The 21,871-nt window shown below is 45.3% G+C and overlaps 1 protein-coding gene across 5 annotated transcripts in view; it reads left to right on the top strand.

Moving 5' to 3' along the window:
• Positions 1-21,871, top strand: part of TEX10 (testis expressed 10) — a 2,069,943-nt gene that overhangs the window by 159,410 nt on the left and 1,888,662 nt on the right. The window lies entirely within an intron of this gene.

The following is a 21,871-nucleotide window of genomic DNA, read 5'->3' as shown; positions in this document are numbered from 1 at the left end:
GGCATGCAGTAACATGCACTTGTACTTGTTACACCATCCATGCTCAAGCGCATTCAGGCACTCAGCTTTTACTGTTTCCTGTTTGATGACCCATAGGCATCTGGCAGGGGGGTTACCATGTTAGTGGGCTTGACCGTGCTGCTGTTTCAAATGAGAAGCACAGTTGCTGCATGCTTCGTTCTTTCTATCCAGACTGTCAACTGGACTGGTACTTGAACCTGGACTATAGATTTTGCAGACACCTTACCCCTCAGCTACTGAGCTAAACATCTGCCTAAACACTTTTGAGAAGAAATAACTATTCCTTGTAGTATTTTCATAGATGCTTGCCATTTAAAAATATTCTGTTATAAGATTTTCATCAGTAGAATATATTCTTGGTGTCCACGACCATTGACTTGGCCTGAAACCCTGAGAATTGTGTGTGTGTGTGTGTGTGTGTGTGTGTGTGTGTGTGTGTGTGTGTGTGTGTGTGTGTGTGTGTGTGTGTGTGTGTGTGTGTGTGTGTGTGTGTTATCAAAATTAAAAGTGGCTTTGGAACTAGAAGAACTTTTAAAACTGCCACATGGTTCATAGGTGTGTACTAGGCTAATTGCCATGGAGCCTTTACAAGCCTAGCCCATACGATTACCCTGGCATCGTGCCACCCGACCTTAGTTCCTAGAGCCACTGGAGTGATTCCCAGGGTCTATATTTTATTTCCCATCCACTCATCAAGATTCCTCTTGAAGAGGGCCAGTGAGGTGCTCTGCTTGACATGTATGGGAAGTCTATTCCATAGCATGGGCAGTCTCTGGGTTATGAACCTGTCCCTCCAGCATGTTCTGTCGATTGTGGTAATGAGGTTGAGGTCTCTGGAGCATGTGGTGCAGAGGGATTGGGATTTCTTTAGATGTAGCATTTCTAACAGAGCTGGGTCAGACATGGCTTTCTAAGTCAAATGGAGATCACCTCTAAGCAGGCGATACGAGACAGAGAATAGTTGGAGTTTTTGAGTCTGCCCATATAGGACAAGTGTTTAAGGCCTTGGATCCTCTTTGTGAGGTACTTTTGTGGCCTCTCCAGTTGTTACAGGTGTCTAGTGAGGTACATGCCAAATGGGGCATTGTACTCTATGATTGGCCTAATGAGGGAAGAGTAGAGGGAGACAATGACCTCTTTCTTCCTGGATGCAACGCTCTTGGTAATGAGATGTGCCACATAGGACTTTCTGACCACAGTGGCAGTGTGATGGTCAAAAGAGAGATGTTTGTGTTACACTGCTGCAGTCATTACACTTGAGTTATCCTGCCATCAGGCGGTCCCACAGTCGGCCAGAGTTCCAAAGTCTTGGTCCGGCATCGGTTGCTGTCGCTTCTTCCCTGACGTCAGTGCGCCAGGGGTATATAAGATGCATCTGACGCCATTTTCTTCAGTCTTTCTTGCCGCACGGTGCCCGAAGCAGAAGCAGTTCACAAGTGCCGGTCAGCCGACTCCTGAGATTTTCGAAGTCGAATTTCAGATCCGAAGTCTTCAATAAAGCGAAGTACCCTGTTGGGGAAACTTTTTCTTGCCTCAGACCTATGTCAGAAAAAGTTAATAATTGTATTTCTTGTTGGAAGCAAATACCTCATAAGGACTTCCACTCTTACTGTATTCCATGCCTAGGCCCTGTTCACGACGTCACTAGTTGTCGGTTTTGTGCTAGATTTAACAAACGCACTATAAAAGATGTTTTGATTTTGCTTTGCACTACTTTGGATGAAGGTTCAATTATACTATGCCGTCGGATCAACAGACTACCTCAATACCGAAAAAACGCAAAGACAAGAATAAAGACAGGCATCCGAGGTCCAAAACAGACTACGAAACCTCTTCTAGGCCAGTCGCCAGTTCTCAGTGAGGCATTGCAGCCCCTGACACCCGCTACCTCAGAGCCACAGGCCGCTTCTGACTCCCACGTGGAGACAACTAGGCCTCTCTAAACTCAAGGTATTGGGCCTATGGAAACTAATCCCTCGGATGGGTCTGGAGCCGCTGAGCAGGCATTGGCTTCTGAGGCTGTTTTCAGACCTTCACAACTTACCATTACAACAACAGCCAAGACAAAGGTACCATTAAAGACAAAGAAACAAGTACAGCATTCTCCTGGACAGTCCTCCATGCCTAAGAAAGAGATACTTAAAATGGCCGAAGACCTCATTACTCTAATCAGGGGTTCCCATCCCCCTCCTGAGAAAAGGCCTAGGCAGGATACAGACTATGATTCCTCTGGTCAGGTTTCCATTTCCTCCGATTCCTCTTCAGACCAGGGATACTTTCTTCCCCCCATGAGGATTCTGAAGCTGAAGAATCTATCCCTTCAGCCTCTCCTCCTGAGGATTATTCTTTTGGGGAAACTTTACATACCATGAGGGAACATTTCCATTGGGAAAGTCAGGATTACTCAGAATCCAAGAAAAGGCTCAGGGATTTCCTTTTATTGCCTCAGCACAGGCCCCTGGCTATTCCTCCTGTGCTAGATATTGTGGATGATGTGTTCTCTGAATCCAGCTTATCTCCTGATTCTTTGCCCCCTGCTCCAGCCAAGCCAGATAGGTATTATAGAGTCCCTGACTCTCACAAGTTTCTTTACAAAAAACCTCCTGCTGATCCAGAAACTATTTCCCAGGGTCCAAAGGGGGTTAAGGCTTCTGTTGCCAAAATCCAGTGCCGGCTGACAGAGATTCCAGAGCTTTGGATAGATGGGGGAAGAAAGTATACACTTCTGCAACTTTAGCAGTAAGAGCTTTAAATTGCCAGTTTCACATGCTTAAGTACCAACAATATTTAATGGCTCAGTTAAAACAGAAAATGCTTGCAAGCTCAGAAGCTCCTGATTGTAAAGAAATGCAGGATTTATTGCATGCAGTTGAACAGGTGGGAAAACATACTCTGCAATGTGGTTTTGATTCTTTAGAGGCCTCTTGTAGAGCCGCAGTTGCAGGTTCTGTGATTCAAAGACATGCTTGGTTAAAAGAACAGAGTTTACCTGATCATGTTAAGGCAAAATTATTGGATGCTCCTTTACAGCATGATACCTTGTTTGGTGTTAAGGCAGAAGAGGTGTTAAAGAAAATGGAGGATAAAACTAAATCTATGCAAACAGTCAAGGATTTCTTACAGGTACAGCCACCTCGGTTTAGCAGAAATTGGCCAGCAAAGAATTGGTCCTTTCCAGTGTCAGACGGGCCACAGAGAGGCAGATACAGATGCCCAAGAGGCAGATCTCAACCCCAAGGCTCACAGACAATGACAGTGGGGCACCTCGACCCCAAAAGGAGGTGAGGACAAGTCTCAACCTTACAGGAAACAGTCGCAATGACTTTCCCCTTCGAACGCCAAGCACGTCCCTTTTGGAAGCCCCCTTAGGGGGAAAACTAGCACTTTTTTTCTCAAAACTGGCAAACAATCACCCAAGACAAATGGGTTCTGAATATTGTGTCTCAAGGTTACAGGTTCCACTTTCATACTATACCAAGGCTAAAAGGAATGCCAGACCTGCCACAAAATGGGCAGATGCACAAAAACAAATTTCAGCCCTCATGGACATGAGAGCTATTCAAAAAAGTACCACAACAGGAACAAGGACAAGGATTTTACTCGAGACTCTTCCTGGTCCCCAGAAAGGACAAGGCCTGGAGGCCCATACTAGACCTTTCAATTCTGAATACTTACCTGGATATTCCAAAATTCAAAATGTCGACATTACAGCAGCTTCTACCCATGCTGGGCAAGAAGGCTTGGCTTGTTACTCTGGACCTCAGAGACATACCTGCATGTCCCTATCGGACAAAATTGCAGAAGATACCTCGGATTCAAAGCTGGTACAATGCACTACCAATTCTCTGCACTGCCCTTTGGCTTAGCTACTGCGCCCAAGGTCTTCACAAAGTGCCTGGCACCAGTAATTGCATTTTGCAGACAAAAAGGAATTCAAATATATCCATACCTGGATGACTGCCTCATTTAAGCAGAGACCAAGGACATTCTTCTACAGCATCTGGCATTTGTAAAAAGGTTGCTAATTTCTCTAGGGTACACCGTAAACGAAAAGAAGTCAAAACTAGTGCCCTCGCAACAGATTATATTCCTGGGTGCCAGCTTAAATACAATGGCCCAGATGGCTTGCCTCATGCCAGACAAGTTCAACTAACTCAATATTTTCAATTACTGGCAAAAAAGTCCCATCTCCCTGCAAGAAAAATTCTGCAGGCCCTGGGGTTCATGGCATCCTGCATACTACTAATACCATATGCCAGACTGCATATGAGGAAATTACAATGGTACCTAAAAAGTGTTTGGACTCAACACTCTCACAGTTTAGAAGCAGTAATACCAATGATTCCCTGCCTACAACAGGAGTTTTGATGGTGGGCACAGGCATGTCACCTAAACAAGAGTCAGCCTTTTACCCAACCCACAGCCAGGCAAACTCTAACAGATGCTTTGGATTACGCCTGGGGAGCACACATGGCAGGAAAATGCATTCAGGGCAAGTGGACCACAGACCAGATGCCATCTTCACAGCCATCTTCACAGCGATCAATCAAGAAGAGATGTTGGCTGTTCAAAATGCCCTAACAACTTTCAAGGATCTTCTGCATCCAGGATAATTATTACTGAAGACGGACAACACCACAATAATGTGGTACATAAACAAGCAAGGGGGCAGTCATTCTTATCCCCTATGCAGGCAAGCCATGACATTGTGGAACACAGCTCTAACGTATCAAGTTCACCTGCAAGCACAATTCTTGCCAGGAAAGAAAAAGTCTCTGGTAGACTATCTAAGAAGAAATGTCATGGAGCCTCACAAATGGAAATTTAATCCAGAAATCGTCAGCATGGTAACGCAAAAATGGGGATGCCCAGACATAGATCTTTTTGCCTCCCCACTGAAGTGCCAACTACAAAAATTCTGCACAAGGACTTATCACAAACAAGCATGGAAAGTGGATGCTCTTTTGTTCAGCTGGAAAAACCTAAAGTTTATGCCTTCCCGCCACTGCCTCTCCTTTCAAAGGTACTCCTAAAAGCCAGACAAGAAAAACCACAGATGATCCTGATTGCTCCAGACTGGCCACGCCAGCACTGGTACCCTGTCTTAAGGAACTTGGCTCAAGGTCCACCATGGATTTTGCCTCAAATTCCCTTCTGACTCTCGAGCTACATGCTCGAGAGACTTGAACCTCAGCACTGAAATAAATAGGACATGCTGAATGGACAGATTCATAACCCAGAGGCTCCCTTCACTCTGGAATAAACTCCCAGTCCAGGTTAGAGTCCCTCATTGACTCTCTTCAAGAGGAATCTTGATGAGTGGATGGGAGATCGTAGGTTTACCCCGGGTATCACTTCTGTGTCACTGTTAGACAGAGGCACAGTATACTAACCTCGAAAAAAGGGCATAGCAAAATTTATTTAAAATGGGTGGCGAAAGCCAAACACACTCTGGCTAGGCTTATAAATGCCCTAGGGCAGATAGCCTAGTATGAACCTATGAACCTAGAACAATCAGATCCTGCACGGTCAGCTCAAAACTCTAAACCTGGCTGCATGGCAGATACATTAGTCAAACAGGCAACACCTCTCAATAAAGCTGTTATGGATGTCATTTTGGAGGCCAGGAGGCCTAGCACCAGGAAAGCTTACTCAGAAAAATGGAAGAGATTCTGTGCCTGGAACCAGGCTCAAAGCCGTGACCCTCTTGTGCCAAACATTCCTCAGATTTTATAATACTTAATTGAGATGCTGGACAGAGGCCTATCCTTCTCATCAATTAAGATCCACACCTCTGCCATTTTAGCACATTACAACACCGATCCGCCTTTATTCTCTCATCCCTTGCTAAAGCAGTACCTCAAGAGGGGCTAAAAACATGAGACCACCCCGGAGAGCACCAACACCAACTTGGGACCTCGATTTCGTTTTGGAAAAACTGTCCCTACCACCTTTTGAGCCAGCCAATACAGCCGATCTAAAATTTTTATCATGGAAAACGGCTCTGCTCCTGGCAGTAACTTCAGCAGGAAGAGTCTCAGAGATAAAGGCATTAATGGCAGTGGAACCTTTTACAGTTTTTCATCAGGACAGGGTTTCTTTAAGGACAAACCCTACCTTTATGCCAAAGGTGATATCTAGTGTGGCTCTTAACCAAACCATCCATTTGCCAACTTTTTATCCAAACCCCCAGAATAAAGGGGAGAAACTTCTGCATTCTTTGGACATACACAGGCAGCTATGCTTCTACTTGGACAAAACAAAAGCTTTCAGGAAAACTGAGCAACTGTTTGTTTGTAGCATATGCTGCGGGGTCACAGGGCAAGGCTATCTCAAAGCAGACTATATCCAAATGGATAGGACACTGTATTCATTACTGCTACACACAGCATGGAAAATCAGTCCCAAATAACATTAGGCCACATTCCACCAGGGCAACAGCCACTTCAACAGCCTTTCTCAGAGGACTACCTACCAAGGAAATTTTGGAGGCTGCAACTTGAGTTCAGTGCACACCTTTACCAAGCATTACCACCTGCCTCTTTACTCTACTCTAAATCCAGAGCAGGATTTGCCACTGCAGTTCTGCAGGGTCTCCTAGCCAATCCTAACTCTTTATAGACCAGCCACCCAACCTTAGCTTTGGGATTCTTCCCAAGTGTAATGACTGCAGCAGTGTAACACGATGAACATAGTACAGTTTTGTACCTACCATAAATGTAGATGTTCGAGTGTTCACACTGCTGCAGTCCAGGTTACCCTCCTTCCATCCCCTCTAAACTAGCAGGACTTGTCTATACCTTTTTATCCTATACAACCTTTGTGGTGTATTTGCTTGTAACTGAAGGTATTGTTTTTATTTTATATGTATATTTTTATTAGCAATATGTATTGCCTACCTACTTGGGGGCACCTGACATCCGGGGCAAGAAAAACTGAAGAAAATGGCGTCTGATGCATCTTGTATACCCCTGGCGCACCGACATCAGGGAAGAAGCGACAGCAACCGACGCCGGACCAAGACCTTGGAACTCTGGCCGACTGCGGGACCGCCTGACGGCAGAATAACCCAAGTGTAATGACTGCAGCAGTGTGTAACATCTAGATTTATGGTAGGTACAAAACTGTACTATTGCTGTTGACCTGTGTTCCTAGACCTCTTATAATGCCTTCTGTGTTCAGTGGACTACCATTTATGTGATAATTCAAGGGAACCGGGTTTTTCCCAAGGGGGATGACTACACATTTTTTGGCATTGAGCTTACCATGGCACCAGTCGTTGGTCTCATTGAGGTCTTTCTGTAGGATGTCAACATCACTTGGGGAGTTAATAATAGCTCCCACTTGCAATCATCTGTGAACTTTGTCAGCCAGAATCCCTTTCTGGTGGCCTGGACTTCAGAGAAGTAGATACCAAACAGGAGAGGACCCAGGACCGAATCCTGTGGGACTGCACTCGTGACTGGTCGACAGTCTGACTTGGAGTCAGCTACTTTCACACTGTGGATTCTATCTGTGTGCCAGTTTGCAATCCACCTATGAGTGGGGAATTGCATCAAAGGCCTTGGTTAGATTAAGGTAGGCTGTGTGAACCACCTTGCCTTCATCCGCAGTTCTGGTGACTGACTCAAAGTCGACCAAGTTGAGCAGGCATGATCTACCCTTCACAAATCCAAACTGTGTAGGATCCAGAGTTTGGAGATTCCCTATATCTTTGTTTATTAGGGCCATAGTGATGCGTTGCATAGCTTTTCATATCTGACTAGTCAGGCTAATTGGACGATAGTTCCCGGGGTCTGTAGCCTCTCCTCCCTTGTGGAGAGGGATGACTGTCACAGTGTGCCATTCGGTAGGGACAAGGCCCGAGGTGAGTCTGTGATTGAACAGGGCATACAGGTGAGGTGTCAGTTCACTCTGTAGTTTATGTAGACCACAGCCGGGGATATTGTCAGGTCCCATAGAAGCTGTATTCTTGGCCTTGGACAGTGCTGTTTTTAACCTGTGCAGCAGTAATCCTGGGTGCCTCGCAATCTACTGGTATTGTGATTGGTTCTTGGGGGGGTAAAGTTGGCACTGAATCTGTCGACCAGTATATTGGCAGTATCTGTTGGTTCGGTGCAGGAGGCACCATTGTGCAGTAGCTCTGAGCAAATCGGGGTATTGCCATGGAGATTCTTTACATAACTATAGAAGGCCTTATGGTTGTCTTTACTATCTGCTGCAATTTTGATTATGTAGTCCTATCTCGCCTACATTCTTACCCATGGGTTCGGAGCCGAATATCTGCTCCGACTCGGCCAAACTTTTCTAGCTCAAATTCTTCTTTTGGCTCGGCTAAGCAGGTATCCCATGGTGCACTGCTCCATATCCTAGATCTCGTTTGCCATTCGTGTAGTTCGGACGTGGTCTCGCTCTTGGCTGTGGCCAAGTACCTTTTACTTGTCTTTGAGAAAACATTTTTCATAAACGAAAAGCTATTTTCATAGCTATTGTCTTTAGTGTTGTTTTAGGTTTTTGGTAGTGTGCTTGTGTTTGTGGTATCCCGCTAACTGTTCCCTCGGGCTAGGCCCATTTCAGTTAGAGGATCTAGTCCTTTTGTCCTGTCTGTTCGCGCTAAACCGTTTTAGAGGTTTGGTATCTGTTCCCTTACTTCATGGTCATTATTTTTGACCTGGCTTGTCTGTGTGTGTTCCTAGGCCGGTTCTGATGGCCCCTCCGGCCCTATAGGTACCGACATCTGCTCCAACCCCGTTGGCTCTGTCCTCGGGGTTTGGGACTCTGGATTCTTCAGTCGGGCCCGAGGGGGACATCTCTGGACATATTTCGTTTGAGTCTCCCTCTTAGTGCCTCTGCTCGGGGAACTCCGACTCCCGTCATGGTCTCCGAGGTTGGCCGGTCCGGGCTGCCTTCGAGGCCATGCAGACTGCGCTGGCCAGATTGTCAGCTACATCAGGTGGGTCGGTCACTCTGTCCCCCACCACTCCGGTGAGAGCCTCTGATCACCACCTGGCCATGGACAGCAGAGCACCAAGGCCTAGGGATACTCCCAAGAGTGGTCCCCAACTTTGAGGGCCCTTCAGAGTTCGTGCCTGAGGAGCCCCCTAGAAAGAAAACGTGCAAGAGGAAGCACATAGACTTCCAGGATGAGTCTCTCAACTCTGATACTGACCTCGAGGAATCGGAGGGGTCCCCCAAGTCATCCTCTGATGATGTTTCCTTCTCCGACATCCTGGAGATACTGAAACAAAGAGGTGACTGGCCGTCCAAAGCCCCCTCTGAGGAGTCTGTCTTCCTTAAGGCCTTTGGTGCTCAGCCCTCCTCCTCCTGGGTGTCCCCACCCTTTGACGAGCTCCTAAATTTGATTTGTCAGAGGGTTTGGGAAAACCCTGATTCTGTGGAGCCTGTACCCAGGCATCCCAACAAGTTTCTTTCTGCTCCCAAGGGTAGAGAGTTTCTGTCCAAAGGAGTCCCTGTAGATGCCATAGTGGTGGCGGCCACTCAGAAGGAAGTAGCAGAGACCTCTTCCTCAGTCCATCCTTCTAACAAGGAGTCTAGGACCATGGACCAGTACGGGAAGCATATCCTCTCGTCAGCAACCTTTACCTTACGGTCGCTGAACTGTCTGTCTCATTTCACTCTGCTCCAGAGAGATCTCCTCAAGGAGTTAGGAGATACTCTTGCGGGTAATGTCCCTGAGGCGGTGGCCCAGACGGTTAACGCCCAGGTGTCTACCCTCAATGCCATCGTCAACTCCTCCATGCGGCTCATTTCGTATGCAGCCGTTGGAGCAAGTAGGGCAGCAAGCTCAGGTGTCGCCCTTAAGGCAAGCCTGGCTGCGCCTTTGTCACTTCGCGGAGGCCTTCAAGTCTTCCTTCACTGACTCCGCCTTTGATGGTTCTTCTTTGTTTGGAGCCAAAGTGAAAGACACCCTTACCAGGTACGAGCAAGAAGGAAAGACCCTGTCTGCCGTAGGGGTCCATTTTTCCCTTCCCTCTAGGCCTTACCCCAAGGCCCAGCGGGGTGGGAAGATGTGGTTCAAAACATCAGAGGTTTTTTCCTGCAGCACAAGGTGAGTCCCCCTCCAGAGGCAGAGGAGGGAGAGGTTATTCAGGGAGACGCCGCCCTAGAGGCAGGGGATCCCTGCAATTCGGGAGACTGTGATTCCTTTCGCGGCTCTCCCTACTCTCGTTTCTGAGGGAGTGCCCGACTGTGCTTATCCGGAGCCAGTCGGGGGTCGAATTTCGTTATATCCGGAAGACTGGAAAAGCATCACCCAGGACCAATGGGTATTACGAATAATTTCCGGAGGTGATCTCATTCCATTTACGTCAGACCCCCCCCTTCAATCAGAAAAATCCCAGACGTTCCACCCAGTCAAAGGGATCAAGCAGCCTCAGAGGTTTCAAAGCTGCTAGGAAAAGGAGCCAACCAGCGTGTCCCCTCAAACCAAATCAGATTAGGGACTTGCTCAAGATTCTTTTTGGTGCCGAAAAGAACAGGGGACCTGAGACCCATATTGGATCTCAGCCGACTGAACAACTATGTACAGAAGTCCAAGTTCCATATGGTCACACTACAATCGATTCTCCCACTGTTGGGAGAGGAGGTATGGATGTGCTTCATTGACCTCAAGGATGCTTACTACCATGTCAAAATGGACAGGGCATCCAGGAGTCACCTACGCTTCCGGCTGGGAGCCAGACATTTCCAGTTTCGAGCCCTGCCCTTTGGTCTCACCACAGCCCCTAGGGTGTTCACCAAGTGTATGGCGGTGGTGACTGCTCACTTGAGACGTCAGGGATTCCAAGTGTTTCCGTATCTGGACGACTGGCTCCTTGCCACCCCCCCCCCCCCCAGGCATCAACTAGTCCAAACCAGGGACGCTACCATCACTCTGTCAACAGCTGGGCATAACACTAAATTGGGAAAAATCTGTTTTGTTGCCCTCACAGCATGTCACCTTTATAGGCGCAGAATTAGACACCATTCGAATGTGAGCCTTTTTACCGCAGGAAAGGATCAGAGTCTTACAACAGATACACACCCTGATGCCCATGAGGAAAGCGAAGGCAAGATGGGTTCTTCAACTCCTGGGGACCATGGCAGCAACAACCATATTGGTCCCTCTAGCGAGATTGCACATGCAACTTCTTCAATGGCTACTCTGTTCAATGGTCTCTCCAAAAATTTCCACTTTCTCACCCCATTTTGCTCACTGACAGATGCAAACGGGATCTCAGTTGGTGGCTTTGCACCAACAATTTGGATGGGGGAAGGCCCTTCGTTCCACCCATCCTGGTTGCCACAGTGACCACGGACACCTCCCAGATGGGGTGGGGGGCATTATCTTGGCAGGACAGTCCAAGGCACGTGGCAAGATCACGAGATACATCTGCATATCAACGTCCTAGAGATGAGAGCAGTGCTACTTGCGTTGCAGGCACTTCAGAGCTTTCTACCCCTAGGGACGATTGCAGTACACTCGCACAACATGTCAGTAGTGTGGTATCTAAACAAGCAAGGGGGAACCAGGTCTTACCCCCTGTGCAGAGAGGCCATGCAAGTGTGGCAGTGGGCAGTATCTTCCCAATGGTTTCTGGTGGCAACGCACATTCCAGGGAAGTCCAACGTGATTGCGGACAGGCTAAGCAGAGCTATTCTGATGCCTTAAGAGTGGTCCCTGAATCGTCTAGTTGCAGAACGAATCTTCAGCAGGTGGGGTCATGACCCCTTTTGCCAGCCCCCTCCATGCCAAATGCAGCAGCTACTTCACACTGATCCCCCCACAGGGGGAGTCGCCCAGGGACGCTCTAGTTCACGATTGGCCCTCCGGTCTGCTTTATGCTTTCCCTCCGTTTCTCTTGCTGTCAAACGTGATTCAGAAAGCACAGTCCTTGGGAAGCAGAATGATTCTGATTGCTCCACACTGGCCTCGTCAAGTCTGGTTCCCCTTTCTTCAACCATACATTGTGGACACTCCTTGGATTCTGGACCCTCAACCAGATTTACTGGAACATGTCGGGACAGTTCCACCCCTCTCTGACCCTCCGGTTGACAGCCTGGCTACTCTACTTCCATCGTTAGTTAGGCTTCATAATTTTTCACCGGAAGTAGTTCACATTTTATCTTCCTCTCATAAGCCATCTACTAGGAAGATTTATTCTAGCAAATGGAAGAGGTTTTCTATTTCGGCACATACCCAAGGAATTGATCCTTACACAGCTCCAATTGCTTCAGTCTTGGGAGTTTTTGTCTATGCTTTTCCATCAGGGTTCCGCATCCGCTACCATAAAAATCAATTGGCAGCGATCTCTAATTTTCATGTTGCTAATGAGCCTAGTCTCATGGCTATAGACTCTGCAAGGCTTTCCTGAAGGGTACTCAGTTACTCCGTCCTCCGGTCTCCGAACCTATCATGCCCTGGGATCTCAATTTTGTTCTACAAGCCCTTACTTCACCACCTTTCGAGCCTGCAGCTACCTGTGACTTGAAATTCTTGACCTGGCAAACAGCCTTCTTAACAGCAATCACTTCAGCAAGGCGAGTTTCAGAAATTCAAGCCCTTTCTATCAAACCTCCATACTTAATCTTCCATAAGGACAGGGTTTCTCTTAGACCAAACCCTTCTTTCCTTCCTAAAGTGTCTTCCGTATCTAATCTTAATCAATCTATTGAGTTGCCTGTATTCTTTCTTCATTTTTCAAACAAGGCAGAATTTAAATTTCATCAATTGGATGTACACAGTTACGTTTCTATCTGCACCAAACAAAAGATAATCCGAAAGTCTGATAAATAGTTTGTCTCCTTTTCGGAAAACAAAATTGGGTCCCCTGTCTTCTGAATCACCCTATCCAGATGGATATCTAGTTGTATCTCTTTTGCCTACCACGCAGGAGGAAAAGATCTGCCGTTTCTGGTCAAGGCTCACTCTACTCGGGCTGTTTCTACATCTACAGCCTATCAAGCCAGATTGTCAATGGATGATATATGTGCTGCAGCTGCTTAGGCTTCTCCTCACACATTTGTTTCTCATTACAAATTGGACGTGGTATCTAGGGGCAGGTCATCCTTTGGTTCCACGGTACTCGGGAGTATTTTCCTATGAGCCACCCAGTATGTAGGTGCTAGAGACGCTGTCCCACGGGTAAGAATGTAGACGAGGTAGGACTACATAACATCAAGAAGTTATGTACTCACCATAACGTTCGATGTATGTAGTCCATATCGCCTCACATTCTTACTTACCCTCCCACCTTCCCCCTTCCTAGAGGATCTGGAGGTTAGGTTTCTGTCTACAGAGTTCCCTTTACTTTTAGCTTATTCTTTTTACCTGGATGTTGTGTATGCATGGGGTATGAATGAGTATTGCAGCAAACTAGATCTGGGGATATGGAGCAGTGCACCAAGGGATACCTGCTTAGCCCAGCCAATAGAAGACCTTTGAGCTAGAAAAGTTTGGCCGAGTCAGCGCCAATATTCGGCTCCGAACCCACGGGTAAGAATGTGAGGCGAGATGGACTACATACATCGAACGTTATGGTGAGTACATAACCTTCTTGTTTTCATAGCTAGCTTTAGAGGATTTGATGAGGGATCTCAAACTTTTGTTGAGGCTGATAAGGGAGTTTTTCCAGTCGTGGGAATTCACCTTATTCCGCATCAGTTTCCTCCTTCTGTTGTAGAGTTTGTTTATGACAGTGGAGCACCAGATTGACTTCCTTTTTTTTTTTTTTTTTTTTTTGAAGAGAGCGTCTTTGTTCTATTGGGTATGGCGAGATCTGTGCATTTGTGTATGATTCGGCGGTCATGCAACTATTCTCCATTTGCATGGGTGCCATGAAGTTAGCCACCTCTGTTTTTAGCAGCCCAAAGTTAGCTTTGGAGAAGTTTCGCATGGTGGTTACCTTTGTGGTGGTGGTGGTGGGGGGGGGGGGGGGATTTCCAAGGTGGTTAGTTTGTGGTCTGATCTAACCAGGGAGGAGTTGAGTATTGGTGTAGAGCAACGGTTGCCCATGTTAGTAATGAACAGGTCACTGTAATTAATGAATTCCAGAAAGCATTGGGCAAGTGTACTGGTACATAAGTAGTTTTCCCAGTTAATGGAGGGATAGTTGAAGTTGCCCAGTATGAGTGTTGGGTTAGACCCTAATATTCTCCAGGGTGCTTAGGAACGTGGAGTGTGAGTCTTGGGACATGGTTGGGGACCTATAGCAGGCTACGACCTGAATTGCTGTCTTACTCAACGTTAGCTGCACCTGAAGTATCTCAGATGCATTATGTTGGGCTACTAGTCTGGAGGTGTGAGCATCCTTTATGAATATGGAAACGCCACCGCCTTTGGAGCTTCAGTCCAAGTTCTGGGGTTGAAAGGTGTGGAATGAGTTGTAGCCTGGTAGTGCAGGGGTGCTTTTTGCTGCCTTGAACCAGGTCTGTGTTACAGCACAAATGTCATTGTTCTCCATTTTTAAGGAGTGCTTTGAGTGAGTGCATTTTGAGATTTAGACTTCTAGAGTTGTGTAGGAAACATTCATTGTCCTCATAGTGAAAGTAGTGCTAGTGGAGTGTTATCGCCACTAGAAATCATTTGTCTTTTGTCACATTGTTTGGTGGGATAGGTTCTGGCTCCCTGCAACCCTGAATTGGATAAAGCAAGTACTGAAAATGCATAGATAGGGAGATGATGAAAATGTCTGTACCTTTGTTTAGTTTTTAAACAATTCCTCTGTCACTCCAGTCTTCATGCTTTTATAAATTTCACCTGTGGTCATTAGAAAATGCATCTTGTATCACCTTACTATGTCTTATATTTGTAGTGGGCTTTAGAGTTTCCCACTGTAAAGGAATGTTCGTTCAGAAGGGCTAAAGAAAAAGGGCAGCAAAGCTTCTTAATTTGGTTAGAAGCAAGTTGACTACTACTGAGAATTACTTTGTTTACTCTATCAAGCACTCGTGAACTTATGAACCTGTATACATTTGAATAGTATATGAGTGATTGCAGGTTAAAAGCTTTTCCCATCAAAAAGACTGTACCTTATAATTACATTTCCATTGCAAAACAATGTTTGAATTTATTTTTAAATGTAAATTAACAATCTGCATTCAAACTGGAACCTTAGTTTGAGAGACAGCCTTACAGAACTATCTGCAAATATATAGAGCTGAGTATATGTTTCTGTATTATTCTGTATTATAGAGCTAAATTGTTTGCTTAGATATCTGCTGTCTTACTGCTCTGCAAATATATAGAGAACAGTATATATTTTTTGGCTTTATAATTTGCACATTCCTCACATCTGTGTTAACTGGTTTTCCCCACCCCCCTCCCAGTTCTTGGTTATAGTTTAAATTTGGTGGCTTTTGCAGTGCCCGCCCCACTGTAGATTTGATCTAAGACACTCCCCCAGGCCCATCTCTTTACCGCATTCTACCTAATAAACCCTTTCTGCACTTGCTTTTAGTCCTTTTTAATTTAATTACATTTTTTCAAACTGTGTCGACTAATATTGCTACATTTTCAAGTGTGCCAGCTTGTACTGCATGAGAATTGTATTTACTACTGCTTTTGCTACTTTTCTGAAGAAAAAAAAAAATTCATCTGCTTTTACTGTACTTGTGTTTCTTCCTACTTTATTTTGCTTTTGCGTCATCTTAAAAGTACTCAATTGTATTTATCACTGCTTGGTGTAACTCATTCTAAGCCTTTTAGTTTAAACACTTGGGTTTCAGACCAGTTATTTTACATTAAGGGGGTTCGTGGTCTGCACTCTTGTGGGAGGAGAGGCTGGACTCTGCCCTTCTGAGCTGGGAATTTCTGGTTAAAGGCTTGTAGTGCATGCATATCTGAACTGTTTCTTACTGAAATTGGTACACCTTGCTTGCTGTAGCATAGACTAGATCCAGGCCTGCTGAATCTAGCTTTGTTTGTATAATTTGAGCACTAATCCAGGCATTCTTTAAAGTATTCAATTGTATTTATTACTGCTTGGTAGTAACTTGATTAAAGTGTAGCTATCATTCTAAGTCTTTTGGATTAAGCACTTGGGCTTCAGACCAGTTGTTTTACATTAGGAAGGTTTGTGGCATGCACTGTGGTGGCAGGGCAGGTAGCTTTCATCCTTCTAAGTTGGGAACTGCTGATTGAGAGCTCAGTGTCTGTTATTCTTAAAGTGTATTAGTTCTGGTTTATGCACTTGGGCTTCAGGCCAGTTATTTTACATTAAGAAGGTTCGTGGTCTGCACTCTTGTGGGAGGAGAGGCTGGACTCTGCCCTTCTGAGCTGGGAATTTCTGGTTAAAGGTTTATAGTGCCTGCATATTTGAACTGTTTCTTACTGAAATTGGTACACCTTGTTTGCTATAGCATAGACTAGATCCAGGCCTGCTGAATCTAGCTTTGTTTGTATGCTTGTTGTTTGCTTGTTTTCCCTGGAACGCTAATTCCACCTAAAACGCGGCTTCTCAGCGCTTCTGTGGATCCCTAATGATATCTGCATTGCTTACTGTACTTATTTCCTTGTTTCACTTGAAAGAAAGTTACTGTTTGTCGTTTTTGCATTTAAGTTACCTGTAACACATTGCACTTAAGTTACCTGGCACTTGCTCACTAAAGCAATTATACAAGTCAGCACTAAAAATTAAAAGCACTACACCCTCATGCCCCATTGGCCCTTGTTTTCAATTATAAAGGAATTCCCAATATTATTCTAGCATGTCCAAAGGTCGGTTGTCAATCTCCTCTCCGGTCCAGCTGGTGAATCTGGGAATCTTGAGGCAATGTTACAACTGCCTCATGTATACAGACAACCCTCTCCTCCTCCCAACAAATTCCAACACATGTGAAAGATGTAACCATATAGCCAAACTGGAGGCTAAGCTCCCTCAACTCAGTACTGGCATAACCAGTCAGGAGAAGAAGGAAACCACACTCACTACAATTCTAGTCTCACATAGACCTACCACGACAGCAAACCAAACACATAATCACACAAAAACATACTCGGAGGCTCTAAATAAAGATCTGCCTAAGCAGCAGAGACCTCCAAAGCCGACACCCAAGCAACCGCTACCCCAAAACAAAACGCGTGCAGCACATATCTCATAAAGCCAGTGTGCTGAACAGTCACAGCCCTTAAGGCTAAACAACACGCCTGATACACTTGTAATAGGTGACTCTATCGTCAGGCACACTGACATCCAGCTCACCAGGCTGAACAAGGAGAAGGTCACGGTGAGCACCCTGTCGGGCGCCAGGATCCGCCACATAACACAAGCACTCAGGTCACTCCAAGGCAAGTACAAATATGACTCCTTGTCCATGCTGGTGTGAATGACCTGAGACGTGTACCTCCCTGGACTACATGAAAAGAGACATAGAGGAGCTCTCTGAGCATGTAGCCCAGGCCAGTATGACCCTGACCTTGAGTAGCATCTTACCCTCACCAAGAATGATGCCACAATATGAAGACAAGATTATCAATTTCAACAATTGGCTTAAGTATTGATGTCATTCAAAGGGGATCCAATGCCTGTCAGCCTGGGATGATATACTTGACAAGCCACGATGCTTTGCTAGGGACGTCTTGCACCTGTCACCCCTGGGCTTTCGGATATTGGCAAAGGCTCTTGCTACCCCCATAGTGCCTTTTTTAGGCAAGGCTCAAAAGACAAACCCACCTCCATAGGTATCACAAGGGATAAGAAACTAAGAGTAATGCTACTCCACGCCAGAAGTCTAAACCTCAAGATGCACGCACTTGAAACTCTCCTTAGCATGGAGAACATTGATATCTGTGCAGTAACAGAAACCTGGTTCAGGGCTCCCGAGAGCACCCCAGCACTACCAGGTTATACCTCATACCATGCTTTTCGGCCCCAAAACTTGGACCGAACCACAAAAGGAGGGGGAGTATCTATATTCATCAAAGATACCCACACCTCCAGGTTGGTGGCAAAGCACGAAGCATCAGAGACCATCCATGTGCAACTAACAGTGGGTCAAACTGCCTTCCAGTTTATAGCCTGCTACAGACCACCCTCCCAAACCCAGGAACCCCACTCGGCCTTCCTGAGAACAGTGGAAAATGTGAAGGTCTCTCCAAACACCATTATATTGGGCGACTTCAACTATCCAAACATAGACTGGGAGCATTACTCTAGCTTCAACACCCTAGCCCAAAGGTTCCTAGAATTCATAAACTCATATGCTATGGAACAACTTGTTACCACTCCCACAAAAGGGGAAAACATACTGGACCTGATCATCACCAACATCTGGACTCTATGCTCCAGACCAGAAGTGTATCCCTCAGACCATAAACTGATCTCACTGGATATTCACATCCTGACCCCACCCCCTGCCCAGAAAACCACAGTGAAAAACTTCTCTAAAGCAAATTTCACACTCCTCAAAACTGAGGTGGAATCCTTCAAAGCCCCCGGGCCTGTGGAAAATACGGCCCGGACCGCAGAATCCTTTATAAATGCATTCTATGAACACCTTCAGGAATGCATGGATCTTGCAATCCCAAATAAAACCAAGACCCAATCCTCCAAAGGCAGACGTCCTGTCTGGTGGACCCCAGCCATAAACAAACTATACAATAGAAGAAGGAAGCTACTACATGACGGAGCAAAATCCCAAAAAGGGAAGGCATCTCTGATCAGTATTAGCAAAAAACTAAGGGCACTCATAAAATCGTCTAAGGCCAGCTTCGAGAGAAAAATTGCACAGGACACTAAGGATAATCACAAGGCTTTCTTTAGTTATGTTAGGAACCCGGGTGGGAATTCCCAGATATGCTCAGAATTAGTCCAAAATGACAAAAAATACACCGAACCCACAGACATTGCCCACATCCTAGCTGACGGGTTCAGTGCAAACTTCTCCCCCCCCCTCCCCACCAAAAGGGCAAATATCTATCCCAGCAGAGTGCTGCCCCCCTAACATCTCAGATGCTCAGGTAAGAGCCGCCCTCTCCAAAGCAAAAAACACAGCATCAATGGGACCAGACGGTGTCCCGGGCTGCTTTCTACCTGAACTCCAAGAAGAGCTAAACCCAAACATAAAACTTCTGTTCAATCTCAGCCTGACTAGCTTGGTCTGCAAAGCTATGGAAAGGATCATCATGGACCTCATAAATAAAGATATTGGGGACCTACAGACACTGGATCCTACCCAGTTCGGCTTTAAGGGCAGATCCTGCCTCTTAAACATGGTCGACTTCTTTGAAACAGTCACCAAGGCCATTGACGAGGGGAAGGTGGTCCACACAGCCTACCTGGACCTCGCAAAAGCCTTCGATACAATACCCACTCGGGCATTATAGATAAGCTCACCAGCTTAAATATAAACACCTATGTCACTAGATGGGTTGCAAACTGGCTCAAGGACAGAACCCACATGGTTAGAATTGCTGGAGCCATGTCCGACTCCAAACCAGTTACAAGTGGCGTCCCACAAGGCTCAGTCCTGGGACCTCTCTTGTTCGGTATATATTTCTCAGAGGTACAGGCCAACACAGAAGGACTGTGGCTGACCAGGTTCGCAGATGACTGCAAACTGGGCACCATAATCGACTCTCCAGCCGACACAAGCATCCTCCAAAAGGGCCTCATAGAAACAGACAACTGGTGCCAGAGCCATGGCCTCAAGCTAAACGCCAAAAAGTGTATAGTCCTCCCCTTTGGCAAAAACAAAGTGCCCACAAATTACCACATAGGTGATAATCCATTAAGTACAGAAGAAGTAATTAGGGACCTGGGGACCCAAGTTGATAGTAATATCTCATTTGACAACCACGTGGCCAAAGTGGTTAGAAAAACATTTTATATAGCCCACCTAATCATGAAGAGATTTACATCTAGATTAGGGGAGGTCATCGTGCCTCTTTACTCATCCCTCATCAGGCCCATAATAGAGTACAATGCCCCTTTTTGGATGTACCTTACCAAACACCTGCAGCAACTGGAAAGACCCCAAAAGTACCTCACCAAGAGGATCAAAGGGCTCAAACAGATGCCATATGCTGCCCGGTTAAAGAAACTCCAGCTCTACTCAAGTGGCATACCGCCTGCTCACAGGCAACCTGTGCCTGACGTATAAAGCCATGTCCAACCCGGAATTAAGGGACATGCTGCACCTCAAAAAAATCCAAATCCCATCAAGCTACACGCTCAAGAGACTTGAACCTCAGCACTGAAATAAATAGGACATGCTGGAGGGACATATTCATAACCCAGAGGCTCCCTTCACTCTGGAATAAAATCCCAGTCCAGGTTAGTCAGAGTCCCTCATTGACTCTCTTCAAGAGGAATCTTGATGAGTGGATGGGAGATCATAGGTTTACCCCGGGTATCACTTCTGTGTCACTGTTAGACAGAGGCACAGTATACTAACCTCGAAAAAGGGCATAGCAAAATTAATTTAAAATGGGTGGCGAAAGCCAAACATACTCTGGCTAGGCTTATAAATGCCCTAGGGCAGATAGCCTAGTATGAACCTATGAATGTTGGTGTTTTCTGTTTGTTTATATAAATGTATGCCACATGCTTTACTGTTGTGAACAACCTAAGTAGATACCAAGAATAAGCATGGTGTAAGCATTCATTGTTTTTTTTTGGGGGGGAGCACATTTCAAAAACTGTTTTATATATATATATATATATATATATATATATATATATATATATATATATATATATATATATGTGTGTGTGTGTATGTATGTGTATATATATATATATGTATATATATTTTTTTTTTTGTTTGAACTTTGTATTGTGCACTGTTGATGTGACACCCCCAGCCTTATGTTCAGAATAGGAGAGATGGTTGATGCTGATGCATTATATTTGAGAAGGGATAAAATAACTTTGGGTCTACAATTAATGAAGACTTAGATGTACCTTTCTCATGTCTGTATCACCTCTAACCGTTTATGGGAGGTATGCACTTATTTCACCATGATGGAGATTTTGTCTTATTACATTAAACTAACTTATCTCTTTTCTTAGGACTACCCTCAAATGACTGCCCGTGTTCGGTTATTTTTTTTACTGTTTACAAAGTTTTTGTTCAAAATGTCTAGCTATAAACATTTAGACTGAGCTCCAACCCTCAGGGGCAGAGGAGCAGCTGCAGCTTGAATTTTAATGAAACTTCAATTTGTGCTTCATTTTTATATCTCAACTTAAAAAAAATGTGTGTGCACAGAAGCTAATACTTTTAAGCCCGAAATCACAATGTTTTATGTTTGTTTTTGAGACCTTTTGTTTATCTTACTCTAAAGAGAACTGAAAGCTACATTGCTGACAAGAATTTCCACCAATCTTCAAATTTACACCTCTGTACTGCTTTAAGGTATTGTTTTGAAATTTTCAGGAGACTCGTGGAGTCCAGCCCTTGCTGTGTTTTCCACAGAAGGAAAGCAGACAACAGAATCCCAAATAAATGCACCCCTAAATGAAAAAGTAAAGCATGTCTGTTATGCAGTAACATCAAATGATAGACAATATCACTTTTTTTCTGATGGAGGGGAGTTTTTTTGGATTTCATTGTGCAAGACCACTCTAAGATGACAATACTGAGTTTATCAGCCTGAGAAATGCATAACAAATATTTTCTGTGGACTGAATGCCAAAGGGAAAAAAAACACCCAAATGGCTGTTTGACTACTGGCAATACTTGGCAATAAAGGACCACATCTCTGTAACCATATGAAATATCACAACAAATATCTCCGAGGAATGTGCCGTAACCCCCAGCTACAAAATGCTTTCAGCTAGTGATTCCAGGTGTAAAAAGACACACACAACTTTATCTTCCTTTAAGGTACCTTTTACTGCATAAAAGT

The sequence above is a fragment of the Protopterus annectens genome, chromosome 3.part0 (genome assembly GCF_019279795.1).
Source record: "Protopterus annectens isolate FY-2018-M chromosome 3.part0, PAN1.0, whole genome shotgun sequence".
Taxonomy (NCBI): domain Eukaryota; kingdom Metazoa; phylum Chordata; order Ceratodontiformes; family Protopteridae; genus Protopterus; species Protopterus annectens.
Note: the sequence above shows the minus strand (reverse complement) of the source record. Positions and strands in the feature narration are given on the sequence as shown.